The sequence below is a fragment of the Leopardus geoffroyi genome, chromosome D2 (genome assembly GCF_018350155.1).
Source record: "Leopardus geoffroyi isolate Oge1 chromosome D2, O.geoffroyi_Oge1_pat1.0, whole genome shotgun sequence".
NCBI classification, from domain to species: Eukaryota; Metazoa; Chordata; class Mammalia; order Carnivora; family Felidae; genus Leopardus; species Leopardus geoffroyi.
Genome location: NC_059334.1, coordinates 46,680,000 through 46,694,902, shown reverse-complemented (window position 1 = coordinate 46,694,902; position 14,903 = coordinate 46,680,000). Strand labels below are relative to the sequence as shown.

Genomic DNA, 14,903 nt, shown 5'->3' with positions numbered 1-14,903 from the left:
TCTGAATTTGTGTCCCCTTTGGAACTTTGGGAGGTAATTAGTACTGTAAGAGCTTGTGAAGATAGGACCTCAATGATGGGATCACTATCCTAAAAACAGGAAGAGAAAGCAGACACTCCCTCTCTCCAAGTGAGGACACAATGAGGTGACATCTGCAAGCCAGGAAGAGTCCTCACCAGGAACCAAATCTCTGAACACCTTGATCTTGCACTTCCCAGCCTCTAGAACTAGAATGCCTATTGTTTAAGCCACCCAGTCTATGATATTTTGTTATAGCTGTCCAAGCTAAGACAAATGACACACTGTGAAGGTGTTTAAAAAATAAACTTGGTATTTACATAGGAAATCATCTCTAAACTATATTGTTAAGTTAAAAATAAAAGATAAAGGATACTGTGCAAAGTATGCAACAACTCAATGAATAAGGAGGTGAAGTCAGAGGACATACATTACATATGTAAGACACACAATTCCTCATTGGCAATTCTGAAATCTGTCAAGCTCAGAAAAATAAGTTTTTTATAAGCTTAGTACAAACCTACTTGGTGTCAAAATCTGACAAAAATTTCCATAAGACTTTATAATCTTTATTTATCTTTAGTGTACTATTTACGCTTTTGAACAGAAATATTAACATTTAATTACAGGATGCTACACACTTCCCCCCCTCCACTAGGGATTTTGAATGAAATGGTAGATGTACTATATTACCTTTCTGCAGCAACCTCCCCCCCCACAAAAAAAAAAAAACCAAAAAACAACTAATTCTGAAATGCATCTGGATCCAGGGTTTTGGACAAGTGATTGTGTATTTACTTGCACATACATTAACTTCTTTACAGGGATTCACAGAAAACTTAACACTGTTTCCATGTGGAGGAAGAGAATGGGAAGGATATTTTTTACTATATCTTTCTCAATCTTTGGAATTCTGAATCAAAATGAATAAGTTACTGAGTCAAAATATAAATAAAATTACTAAAACTTTAATTCTCAGCCAGATGCTTCGGTTTTTGTTTTGACTAAAAAGTAACCCTTTCTTAAGTAACAGAGAAATCTATACAGTGATGGCTTTCCTTTATTTCATTTTTGGTTGACCCTTATGGCAGCTGCGATTCACTCTGTAAAGAGCAAGTCAGAGAAGGGTGAGTATCCATTCCCATCAACAGCTTTTAGAAAACAGCAAGTTCCTGATGTGTTAATGTCTCATGCCAAGCAGAGGCGGTGTGCTTGGCTCTTTTCTTTCCTAGTGACCCTAAAAATATGTTGGGGCTTGAGCCCCTCAGCAACAGGAAGCAGTGAAACCCATACTTCTCTGAGAAAAATTTAAGAAAAATGCTCCTAGCGTAAATCTAGCTTTAAGTCTTCAGAGCTTCAATACTGCAGAGTTTGAGGATTCTGGTTAATATGTGAATAGCATCTTTTCTATCTGCTTTTCATATACTTCTTTTAATATCCTATTGTGCTCCAAAATGCATTTGAGATGACTATAAAGTTTGTCTTTTCTCATGATTTACATTTTGACTTATCTGTACCATGTCACAACTTTAACCAGAAATTAGGAAAGAAGACATCTTGCTTTTTGCGGTTTATCTAGTGAGTATATTTTATTTTATTTTTTTAATAAAGTTTATTTATTTTGAGAGAGAGAGAGAGAGAGAGAGAGAAAGAAAGCATGTGGAGGAGGGGCAGGGGGGAGGAGAGAATCCCAAGCAGGCACCACAAAACTGTGAGATCATGACCTGTGCCAAAATCAAGAGTCAGACACAACCTACTGAGTCACCCAGGTGCCCCTAGTAAGTATAAGAAATTTGATATACCAATATAACCACAGAAACACTACACAGAAAACAGAAAAACACAGGAAAAATATTTCCAGATGCCACTTATAAATAATTTCCCTCGTTTTTCTAGAGACCTCTAGAAAATGCTTAATGAACTGTTGTGGTTACGCGGTCTCTGACAAATCTGCAATCTTCAGAGTCAAAATTAAGATTAAAGATATAACAGTATTCCATTTGCTTCAAATACGGGTACATGATACAGCTATTCCCCGTTCCTGGATTGCCATTCTTTTAGAAATCTGTCAAAATCAACCTAGGAAAGCTTGGACAATTCTCTGCAGTGGTAAAGGTAAACACGGCAAAATAACTTTGTATCAGAGAATGTGGCAAATAATTTTCTTTTAATATTTGTTTCTGGAACGTTTCTAAATTTTAAAGCAGAGAGGATTACTGGTACAAATGTTAAATCATTTCAGTCAATTCAGATTAGATACTAAGACAATCCAATTTTAAACAAACCCCAAAGATGCAGCGGAAAACAACTGGCATTTTGGACAATTCAAATGTTTACTGTACATGAAATTAGTTTTTAATTTACTTGGCATTTTGCATTTGTTCCAAGTTAAAAATCTTAAGTGTTAATAATAGCTAAAATTTCCTGAATACTTTTATCTAGTATTCCAGGTACTATATTAGTGTCAAGCACTTCACATACAGTACCTTAAATTTTATAGCCCTATGAGATTATGTGCTATTATTAGTCTCATTTGACAAATAATAAAACAAGCCCAAAGATGTTATATACCCTGAACTAACCTGGCCATATAATTAGATTTGGAGCATGAATGTGTACTCAGAGATGACCCTAAAGCCCATGTTAACAACCACTATTAAGTTTGGGCTCCTTAACTTCCTAAAGAATTGGCAGATTTTAACCAAACCTGATGTATCAGGAGACAGGGTATCAGGAGACAGACATGTATTAACACCACATTAGCTATATTTATGATATAACCCACCACCCTGAAAAAGAATGGCAGCTAGTAAGTTTTCTTACATATTCGCATATAATTTAAAAAACAGATTTCAATGAAATTTAGCCGGTCCAGATATTCAGGGCAGGCTTTTGTTTGGGGAAAGCTCTCATAAATCTTTTAAAAGAACATAAATTCACTGTTTAGATATGCCTTGAGTCCCATGTCTGATCATAAGCTTCTGAAGGCTAATAAACTCTTCATTTTCACATCTTCCACTAACCCTCTGAGAGTAATGGAAGTCTCATTAGTAAGCATGGTGCTGTAAAATGAATAAAATCTATCATTCAAAAACTCTTAGGTTACTGTGAAGCTTTTTTCTAGAAGAATGGATATTACAGAAAATATCTGACTTAACAATTTTCTCTGCTTCTGAAAATTACAAAAGTCTAAGTTTCACTGCTGTTCTTGACACAGGATTCTGATTATCACCCAAGGACTCTTTTTGTCCTAGTATGTTTTCTGAAGAAAAACCTATCTGGTAACATTTCTATCAAAAAAGAGTTCCAACAGCTTCAGTTTATAGTTCTAAATCCAAAGAGGCTAAGCAACTTTTCTATGGCTCTAGAACTCAATGACAAAGTCCAGAAGACAGAACTGAGAAGTGAACCCAAGTTTGATTCCTGGACAGGTCTAGTTTCACCTACTGCCCTGAATGATAGGACAGCTCTTATTTCAATACTCCTGTCATCTTTTAGGTAGTAAAGTCTGCTGACTCAGAACTCATTTCTGAAATCAGAGTTCAAGTTAATCTGCATAAGAGTAAGACAAATTTTCTAAATGTTCATGTAAGAGCTTATGACTAAGACAACAAGCATCACAGCTCGCTGAAATAGGCAAATGATTCATACCCAGAGTTATGTGGCTATAATGACTTCCTTGCACTACATGAATCAGAAAGGCTACTACCTATACCACTGACTTGACCAGAGACCTCTAGAGAGCTGGCACTTTCATGTCAGACATTATTTGACACTTCTATATTTGCAACACAGCATCTAAACTACCTGGTCGATTCAAATGTGTCCAAATTCACTTCACAGACAAATCAGACTAACATGAACCAGACTTCCCATCCAAGTACTAACCAGGCCCGACCCTGTTTAGCTTCCAAGATCAGACGAGATCGGGCGCGTTCAGGGTGGTATGGCCGTAGACAACTTGAACCAGACTTCTATTCAACAACTTCTTCAACTGCCACTAGGATAATCACTTAAATAATTTCAAGTTGTTTCACTTGAGAATCTTCACAAGGTCGTTTCCATAATATTAGGTATTGAGTTAATATTCTAACATCATTAATTTGGGTGGAATTTATTCTTTAATTGCCTTCCCAAGTGGCCTTTCTCCCAGGATCTAAAGGAATTTAAAGGGTATAGTTTCCACCTGTTCTGGGACACTTTTACGGAGAGCCCATTTCAGTGCTATCTCTTCCTTTTAATATAATTTAGAGTAGAATGAGGAATGACTACTAATGGGTACAGGGTTTATTCTTGGGGTGATGAAAATGTTCTGGAATTAGATAGCGACCAATGCAAAACTTTGTGAATACACTAAAAACCACTGATGCACACTCTAAACGGTAAGTCCTATGGTATGTGAATTGTATCTCAATAAAGCTGTGATTTTAAAAAACAAAAGAACTTCATAAACAAAACAAAATAAACTGGTTTGACATGTAACCTGACAGTGAGCTACTGCCAAAGGATTGTATCAGTAAACCTTACTGAAATCTGACATACTAGGCAAAGCAATGAAAGTTTGGGATCTCAAGATTTTCATTCCTTATCTTAATAAAGTATCATTTCCTTTTTATTTGTACTCTACATCAGATATTAATGGGCTCACCTCAAATATGCTCATATCCAAAACAAATGCTAAAATTTATTAAGCAGTGAGTGGGAAAAAAGATGTAACTTGGGATAAATCGGTATTATTTGGAGTTTTAGGCCCATATGCTTCACCAAGGTAGAATTTTAAATTAAATATTTCTAAAAATGCTATTAGAAGTTAAACATTTCTTTTTTTTAATTTTTTTTTTTTTAATGTTTATTTATTCTTGACAGAGAGACAGAGCATGAGCGAGGGAGGGGCAGAGCAAGAGGGAGACACCGAATCTGAAGAAGGCTCTGAGATGTCAGCACAGAGCCCGACTCGAACTCACAAACTGTGAGATCACGACCTGGGCTGAAGTCAGATGCTTTAACCAACTGAGCCAACCAGGCGCTCCTAGAAATTAAACATTTCTAATAAAACTTTTAGGTAGCCTATTTCCCATATTCTAGCTTTTCTGCTTAGTCATCAGAAACTTCAAAAGCAATAGTCACCAAAAGACAAATGCAATCATTTTTAGACTCCTATTGAAACATCACTGTCTGTGCATGATACACATACTTAAAAAAAAAACATTTCAGACGAGGTTTTATTTTAGGATAGCAAATGGTTTAGAAGGGATAGAAAAAAATTGATACTGAAATTGATAAAGACTGGACTTTAAATCTTATTAACTGTAAAGAGCTTTTCATCAATCAGACTTTTATTGAACACTTACTATATTCCAGGCTAGGTGCTGGAGACACAGATGCAAGACAGGCCTGTCCTCAAGGAGGTCCCATTTTGATTTCTTGCTTGCTTTTGTCAGGCACAGCACTAAACATGTTCACTTAGAGCATCTGAACTCCTAGGTTAACCCACAGCAGGAAAATCTGAGATAGACATTACAAATGACTGTAAGACTGTAAGGCTGTTAAGACTAAAAAGTTAGATTTGGAAATAAATAAAGCTGTTGTACATTTAGACCAACTTCCTAACTCTACTTCCTAATACAACACTGCACTCTAAGTTCCAGATTGTACTACTAAAAAAAAATAGTGAAATGACCGAGAGTATATAACTAATACCTTTTTTAACACTCATCACTTACATAACTGTATCATTTAAAGGCATATCTATATTTCAAAGCATCCTCTTCCATTAAAAGATATTTCCCTTTACCTTCAAACTCTCCATCTGAGTACAGTACTGAACAGTTGCTGAATGAATGAATGAAATAAACAGATGTTCTAATTGTGAAGAAGGTACTTGCTGGATGCTTGTCTCCAAACACAATGGACTGACAGACCAGAATTCTACCGAAGACTACTGAATTTCAGAGGTAAAAATAGTAACCACTGAACACTGATACCATGTAGTCAACATGTTATTAAGTTCACAGTAAACATCTGATAGGGAACTCTCAGAAATAAAAATCAAAAGCGTTCATCGCAATACTCTAAACCGGACTTGATCCTACCATCTAAGGATTGGGAACACAAGGGCAAGACAAAGAGAGGAGAGGGTGGGGTGAAAAAGTCAAAAGGTCACCACCGAGTGACCCTCAAGAGAAATGCCCGCTGACCACTGAAGCTCGCTCACAGCGTGATGGACACCTTCCACGCAAGTCGCGGGCCGGGCTCCCCCTCACAGCCCAGCGCTGAAAGCCACCCCAGCCTTTTTCGAAGCTGTTGCCTGTGTTCGCCCAGAGCCTTAGCACAAAGAAACCACCGAGAAACAAACCACGGACCCAGTGGGCGCCAGGAAGGCGTCCGGACCCGGCAACCGGAGGAGCGCTCTCATCTCCCCATCGCCGGGAGAGGCAGCCAGGGCGCGGCGGGCCGCCCAGGCGCCTCCGTCCGGACCTTCCTCGAAGTGTTTCAGAACTTGCCGCCCGCCGCTTCCCCCTCCCCCCCCCCCCCCGCCCCGCTCCATTTTCCCCTCCCGACGCGGATGCGGGACCCGTGCGAAGAGGGCGCGCGAGGATTGACGGGTGGAACTGGAGTGGCGGGCCGGGGGCTGACGGCCTGGGCGCGCCGGGTCTCGCAGCCCCACGCCCCCTGGCCGGCCCCGGCCTCCCCAGCCGCTATTGTTCCCGCGCCACCCCCGCCCGCCGCGCGCCCCCAGCCGGCGCGCGCTCCCGCCCCCCACTCCCGGGAGGGGGTCAAGGCTGAGGAGAAGGCGGCGGCGGTGGCGGCGGCACAATAACATAAACACGGCGGGGCCGCCGGCCGCCCCGGCCCTGCGGCACCCGCCGCACTCACCCCGCAACGCAGCGAACGGCGACAGGAAAACCCGCCGGCGGGACTGGCGCCGTCCAGGCGCTCGCCACGGCCGTTACCCAGGGCTGCTCGCGGCTCTGCGTTCCCGGCCGCGTCGTCCGGCCTCGGCCGCTCCGCTGAGTAACAGGGACGCGGGCCGTCACCGCGCACGCCCGCCCACGTCATCGCGCAGGGCCCCACCCCCGCGCCTCGCAAACGGCTCTTGGGGCGGGGCAGCCTCGGGGCCCGGATTGCGGGGGCGGGGCTCGAAGTCTGGGGCGGGGCTACTATAGGGGCCGGGAGGACTTGCGGAGGTCGCCTGGAGGCGGAGCTGCGGGGAGAGCTTTTGAGGGCCAAGTGTGAGGGGCGTGTCGGGGAATCGGAGGGGGCGGGGCCCTGCTCTTGGCACGTGGCGGCGTGTGGCCGGAACTCTAGGCTGCTGGCCGGGGGCGGTCCACCCGTGGGAGCCAGATCTGCTGGGGCTCCTTGCCTCAGGGTTTGAAAGCAGAGTGTGCTTAGAACAGACCCACGCGGGGAGGAGGCACCCGGATTCTGAGCACATACCCGCGAGACAAAATGTCCATTACATTGACCGACATTACGTTCCGTTCTGGGGACATGTGCCCGGGGCCCAGCAACCTACAAGAAGGAATTGTTCTTTTCACCCTCCTTGGAAAAACCTGCCTCGTGTTTTCCCAAAATTCACCTCGTGCCAGATTCAATGCATTACCTGATTTATCTCTTACCCCAGAAGAGACAAATTGGGAAGCCCTTAAATATCCAACAATGGGTGGAAAGGTGTCTAAATTACATACATCTTATGCAATGGAATAGATTTTATCAATTTAAATGCCACGTGTTCAAGAAACTCAAGGGATGCAGGAAAATGTTCCAATATATCATTAAGAGAAAGAAGGAGGTCTGCCTATATAATGATCCTACCTATATATTATGTGTACGTAGAAAAACCTGAAAAGAAATCTGCCAAATTATTTTAACAGTAGTTTATCATTGGACTGTGGAATGAAAGGTGAATTGGTTCTCTTTTATACTTGGGAATTTTTTTTCCATGGTTTCTAAATGGAACACTTATGTTCATAATCAGAAAAAAAAGTACATTAATAATGAATATAAATATTTGTTGAATAAATGAGTGAATTCAGGTACACCATCTTCCCATGTCCTGGTGGGCTGGCCTGTTTCCAATGATTCTGAAATGAAAAATAATGCGAGCAATCATTCATACACTCTCTTCCCATTTCCTTGCTTCCTTTTAGGCTTCTTTATTTCCTTCCTTCATATTTCCAGTAAATATGTATTTTATACCCATTCTGTGCCAGGCACTGTGCTAGCACTACAATGGAGCTTAAAGATGTAATGAACATAATAAGGAATTAATAATGGTAAACAAATGCAAAATGATCACTGCATTATAATATAAATTGATATGGATATAAGGTATTATGAAACCAATTAATAGAATTAATAAGGCTAGGAAAGTCTTCCTTGAGGCACTGCCTCTTAAGCTAAGAGTACATTTAACTGGGCAGAAAATATTTCAGACAGAAGTAACTTGGTGTGTAAGGGTCCTATGATGGCATATAATTGCTTACAATATTCTCTTATTATTGTTTTTATTTCTGCTGTGTTGGTTGTGATCTCTCCTCTTTCATTCTTGATTTTATTTATTTGGGTCCTTTCCTTTTTCTTTTTGATCCAACTGGCTAGTGGTTTATCAATTTTGTTAATTCTCTCAAAGAACCAGCTCTGGTTTCATCTGTTCTACTGGTTTTTTGGTTTTGATAGCATTAATTTCTGCTCTAATCTTTGTTATTTCCTATCATCTGCTGGTTTGGGGTTTTATTTGCTGTTCTTTTTCCAGCTCCTTAAGGCATAAGGTTAGGTGGTGTACCTGAGATCTTTCTTCCTTCTTTAGGAAGGCCTGGATTGCTATATACTTTCCTCTTATGACTGCCTTTGCTGCATCCCAGAGGTTTTGGGTTGTGGTGTTATCATCTTCATTGACTTCCTTATACTTTTTAATTTCCTCTTTAACTTCTTGGTTAGCCCATTCATTCTTTAGTAGGATGTTCTTTAGTCTCCAAGTATTTGTTACCTTTCCAAATTTTTTCTTGTGGTTGATTTTGAGTTTCATAGCGTTGTGGCCTGAAAATATGCATGGTATGATCTCAATCTTTTTGTACTTACTTAGGGCTGATTTGTGTCCCAGTATATGGTCTATTCTGGAGAACGTTCCATGCGCACTAGAGAAGAATGTACATTCTGCTGCTTTAGGATGAAATGTTCTGAATATACCTGTTAAGTCCATCTGGTCCAGTGTGTCATTCAGAGCCATTGTTTCCTTGTTGATTTTTTGATCAGATGATCTGTCCATTGCTGTGAGTAGGGTGTTGAAGTCCCCTACTATTATGGTATTACTATCAATGAGTTTCTTTATGTTTGTGATTAATTGATTTATATATTTGGGTGCTCTCACATTTGGTGCATAAATGTTTACAATTGTTAGGTCTTCTTGGTGGATAGACCCCTTGATTATGATATAATGCCCTTCTGTATCTCTTGATACAGTCTTTATTTTAAAGTCTAGATTGTCTGATATCAGTATGGCTACACCGGCTTTCTCTCAGTGATAATTAGTATGATAGATGGTTCTCCATCCCCTATTTTCAATCTGAAGGTGTCTTTACATCTAAAGTGGGTCTCTTGGAAACAGCATATAGACAGATCTTGTTTTCTTATCCATTCTGTTACCCTATGTCTTTTGATTGGAGCATTGAGTCCATTGACATTTAGAGTGAGTACCGAAAGATATGAATTTACTGCCATTATGGTGCTTGTAGGGTTGGAGTTTCTGGTGGTGTTCTCTGGTCCTTTCTAATCTTTGTTGCTTTTGGTACTTATTTCTGTATTTAGTTCTATGTATCTATATATCTATATATATTTTCACCTTTTCTCCCCTCAGAGAGTCCCCCTTAAAATTTCTTGCATGGCTGGTTTAGTGGTCCTAAACTCCTTTAATTTTTGTTTGTCTGGGAAACTTTTTATCTCTCCTTCTATTTTGAATGACAGCCTTGCTGGATAAAGAATTCTTGGCTGCATATTTGTCTGATTCAGCACATTGAATATATCCTGCCCCTCCTTTCTGGCCTTCCAAGTTTCCGTGGATAGGTCTGCTGCAAACCTGATCTGTCTTCCCTTGTAGGTTAAGGACTTTCTTTCCCTTGCTGCTTTCATGATTCTCTCCTTGCCTGAGTATTTTGTGAATTTGACTATGATATGCCTTGTTGATGGCCAGTTTTTGTTGAATCTAATGGGAGTCCTCTGTGCTTCCTGGATTTTGATGTCTGTGTCTTTCCCCAGGTTAGGAAAGTTTTCCACTATGATTTGCTCACATAACCCTTCTACCCCTATTTCTCTCTCTTCCTCTTCTGGGACCCCTCTGATTCTGATGTTGTTCCTTTTTAATGAGTCACTGATTTCTCTAATTCTTAAATCGTGCTTTTTGGCCTTAATCTCCCTCTTTTTTTCTGCTTCATTGTCCTCTATAAGGTTGTCCTTGATATCTCTGATTCTCTGTTCTGCTTCATCCATCCTTGCCGCCGCTGCATCCATCTGTGATTGCAGCTCAGTTATAGCATTTTTAATTTCATTCTGGCTATTTTTTACTTCTTTTATCTCTACAGAAAGGGATTCTAATCTATTTTTGACTCCAGCTGGTATTCTTATTATTGTGATTCTAAATTCTGGTTCAGACATCTTGCTTGTATCTATGTTGGTTAAATCCCTGGCTGTCATTTCTTCGTGCTCTTTCTTTTGGGGTGAATTCCTTCGTTTTGTCATTTTGAAGGGAGAAAAGGAACTAATGAGGAAGAAAAATTAAAATTAGAAATATTAAAATTAAATAATTAAAAACACAAACACACACACAAATAGAATTAATGATGCTAGATTCTAGGTGTGTTTTGTCTGGGTGTTGATAGTGGTTTGACAGATTAGAGAAAAAAAAGGGGGGAGAGAAAAACAAAGAAATCGTTTGAGAATTTGAAAAATGAATACACTGATGTAGACTAAAATGAGATGATGGGAGTAAAATAGAATTTGAAAAAATATACACAAAAGTAGAGAATAAAGTAGAAAAAAATTAAAGAAAATTAATAAAAATTAAAAATAAATATGAATATTTTCTTTTTCTGTATTCAAGAAAACGAAAAGAAAAAAGAGAAAAAGATTTTTAAAAAATTTAAAAAAAGGAAATTGTTTGAAAATTTGAAAAAGTGAATACACTGTAGTATATTAAAATAAAATGATGGAGGTAAATAGAATTTGAAAAAATTTACGTAAAAGCAAAAAATATAGTAAAAAAATTAAAGAAAAATATTTTTAGTAGAAATTGAAAGTAAAAATTAAGTTTTTCTCTTTCTGCATTCAAGAAAAAGAAAAGAAATGAAAAAGAGAAAAAAGAAAAAGAAAGAAAAAAAAGGAAATCATTTGAAAATTTAAAAAGGTGAATACCTTGACGTAGACTAAAATGATGGAAGTAAAATAGAATTTGAAAAAATTTACACACAAGTAAAAAAATAGTAATAAAATTTAAAGAAAAATATTTTTTTAATAAAAATTGAAAATAAAAATGAGTTTTTTCTCTTTCTGTATTCAAGAAAAAGAAAAGAAGTGTAAAAAAGGAAAAAAAAGGAAGATAGAAAATTGAATAGATGGACCTGCTAACAGATTGAAGTAGGACTGAAATTATTTCGTTTTCCCCTAGAAGTCAGTCTATGTAGCGCTTTATAGTCCATAAACTAAGCCGGGGGTGAGACTTGGGTTCTTGAGAGGAAAGTTGGCCCAGTTGGGTGGGGCTCAGTGTAATGGCTCCGTTCTCCACTAGATGGCGCTGCTAGCCTACTGGGGTGGCTTGTTGTGGCACTGGTAGGTGCGTATGTGCATGCGCAGGAGCAGTGAAAATGGCACCACCCAACCACCCAGTCTGTTCTCCCGGATCAACAATCACTCACCTGTCCTCTGTCTTCAGCTTTCGTCCACTCCCCACTTTTTCACTCTCTGTGACCAGGCCGCAGGCAGTGCCTGTCTTCTGAGTTTTGTCTCAGATGCGGCTATTTTCCCTGGCCCCTTACTTCCGAAGGACTGTGGCTTTGACCCGTTCTGTCCTTCCGTGGGAGCGTCTCACTGAGCAATGACCAAATGAGCAATGGCTGAATGTGGGCTGCACCCAGGAACGCTTGCTGGACCCTGCTGTTGCTGGTGCCCCGAGACTGCGGCCAGATGCCAGCCTGCCCCAGAAAAAGTTCGCAAGATAGTGTAGCAGCAGTGTTTCAGGGATTATGGGAAATCACAACCACATCTGGCACCAGCTTCACCCTTAACGACCTTGTTCCAGCACCAGCGAATGTGGCCGTTTTCTGGGGTCTGCTGGGACCAGGAGGCTTCAACAATCTCTACAAAATGTCCTTCCAGCAGTGGAACTGCTTTTCCCCATGTGGCCCGAGAACTTCCCCGACCCCACTCTATTCCTGGGGATTCGCCCTTCCCACTAGAGCACCACCAGGTATCAAGCTGCGGAGTTGCAGACTGCACTCCCCTTGTTTACAGTCTTAATGGAATTTAAACCCACTCCTTTCTCCTTTCTCCCTTTTTAATTTAGTCCCTGCAGCTGTTTCCAATTTTCCACTTTTCTCCAGCTGCTTTTGTGGAGGGGTGCTTTTCCTGTATCCTCTCCCCGCCCCAGTCTCCATCCTCTCTCCACTCACAAAAGCACCTCCCTTCCTGCACCTTCTCGTTCCCCAAGTTCACTTCTCTGCACCACGTACCTGCTGAATTCTGTGGTTCAGGTTGTGCAGATTGTTGTGTTAATCCTCCAGTCAGTTTTCTAGGTGTGTAGGATGGTTTAGTGTTGGTCTGGCTGTATTTCATGGATGCAAGACATACAAAAAACTTCCGTGCTATTCTGCCATCTTGGCTCCTCCCTGTTAGAATTCTGCAAGGGTCCTATGATGAAAGGGATCAAGGTGAGTTGGAGAAATTGAGGAAAAGCCAGTGTTGCTGGAAAAACAAAGAGCCATGAGAAGAGGTTGGGAAGACTGAAAAGAGACCAGATTTAGTGCAGTCATACTACCCATGTTTTTGTTCTAAATGCAATGGGAATCCCTGATATGCTTCAGCAAAGGGAGCGGAATGATCAAAATGGCATCTTGAAAAGATTCCTTGTTTGAAGGACGTCATGTGGATATAGGTCTAGATGGCAGATGTTAGAAGCTTGTTCTAGGGTGATGGTCATGGAAACAGTAAGAAGAAGGATCTGAGGACCATTTAGGAGATCCAATGCACAGAATTTGGTGACAGATTAGGTGGGTAGTGAAGGAAAGGGAGTCGTCAAGGGAAACTCATAGGTTTCTGGCTTGTGGCCAGAGATGGATATTGGTGCTGGTTCACTGTGATAGCAATCTTGGCAGAGGTTGAAGCTTGAGTGGAAAGACTACATGAGCAGGTAGTTTGAAGGCTTTTGATCTGCCCTAAAGAGACCCCACATTGGCAGTTGGATATACAGAGCTGGGCTCAGGCAGAGAAGAGATAAATGTTGAACATTCAACATACATTAATGATAAAATCTCTTAAATATTAAGCATAGAAAGAACATATCTCAACATAATAAAGCTCATATGCCATATATGACAAGCCCATAGCTAAAATCATACTCAGTGTTTGAAAGCTTTTCCCCTAGGATCAGGAACAAGACAAGAGTGCCCACTCTCATTACTATTCAACATAGTCTGGAAGTCCTACTAGAACAATCAGGCAAGAAAGAAATAAAAGGTATCCAAATTAGAAAGGAAAAACAAAAATGTCTCTGTTTGCATTTGACATGACTTTGTATACAGAAAATCCTGATGATTGAACCAAAACCTCTTAGATTGAATAAATGAGTCAGTAAAATTACAAAGATATAAAATTAACACAAAAAATCAGTAATGTTTCTATACACTAACAATGAATATTCTGAAAAAGAAATAAAGAAATTGATCTCATTGACAACAGTATAAAAAATATTTAGGAATAAATTTAACTGAGGAAATGAAAGATTTCTACTCTGAAAACTACAAGACATTGATGAAAGAAATTGAAGACACAAATAAATGGAAAGGTATCTCCTGTTCATGAACTGGAAGAATTAATATTGTTAAAAAATCAATACTACCAAAAGCCATCTATATATTCAATGTAATCCTTATCAAGATTCCAGTGGCATTTTTTGCAGAAGTAGAAAAAACATGCTTAAAATTTATATGGAATTACAAAAGACCCTGAACAGCCAAAGAAATCCTGAGAAAGAACAACAAAGCAGGAGGAATCATACTACTTGGTTTCAAGCTATAATATAAAACTATAATTATCAAAACAATACGGTACCAGCATAAAAATGGGCAAATCAACCAATGGAGCAAAACTGAAAGCCCAGAAATAAACCCAGGCCCATATAGTCAACTAATATTTGACAAGGGAGCCAAGAATACTCAAGGGAAAAAAGACAGTCTTTTCAGTAAATGGTGCTGGGATGATTGGATATCCACATGTAAAAGAATAAAACTGGGCCCATAACTTATACCGCTCACAAAAATTAACTCAAAATGGATTAAAGACTTAAATGAAAGACCCAAAACCATGAAATGCTTAGAGGAAAACATAGGAATAAAGCTCCATGGCATGGGTCTCAGTAATGATTTTTTGTAGTGAAACCTAAAGTACACTCAAAACATGTGGAAGTACAGAACCTAAAAAGTTTCTGCACAGCAAGAGAAACAATCAATAAAGTGAAAAGACAGCATATAGAATGGGAAAAAATTTTCCAAAACCATATAAAGGGTTAACATCTAAAATATGTAAAGAACTTCTATAAGTCAATAGCAAGAAACCAAATAACCCAATCAAAAAATGCGCAAAGGACCTCAATGGATATTTCTCCAAAGAAGATATATGAA

General features: G+C 39.7%; 1 protein-coding gene across 7 annotated transcripts in view; it reads right to left on the bottom strand.

The window, feature by feature from the left end:
• Positions 1–7,073, bottom strand: part of MAPK8 (mitogen-activated protein kinase 8) — a 100,179-nt gene extending 93,106 nt beyond the window's left edge. For 2 of the 7 annotated variants that reach the window (XM_045437991.1, XM_045437985.1), the window contains exons 1-2: positions 6,895–7,051; positions 5,370–5,523 (exon numbers count right to left, since the gene is read on the bottom strand). The gene's annotated coding sequence lies outside the window, so the exon portion shown is untranslated. Of the gene's footprint in view, positions 1–5,369; positions 5,524–6,894 lie in introns of all 7 variants that reach the window. The other 5 variants (XM_045437990.1, XM_045437988.1, XM_045437989.1 and 2 more) reach the window with 4 other exon arrangements.
• Between the last annotated feature and the right edge of the window lie 7,830 nt (positions 7,074–14,903).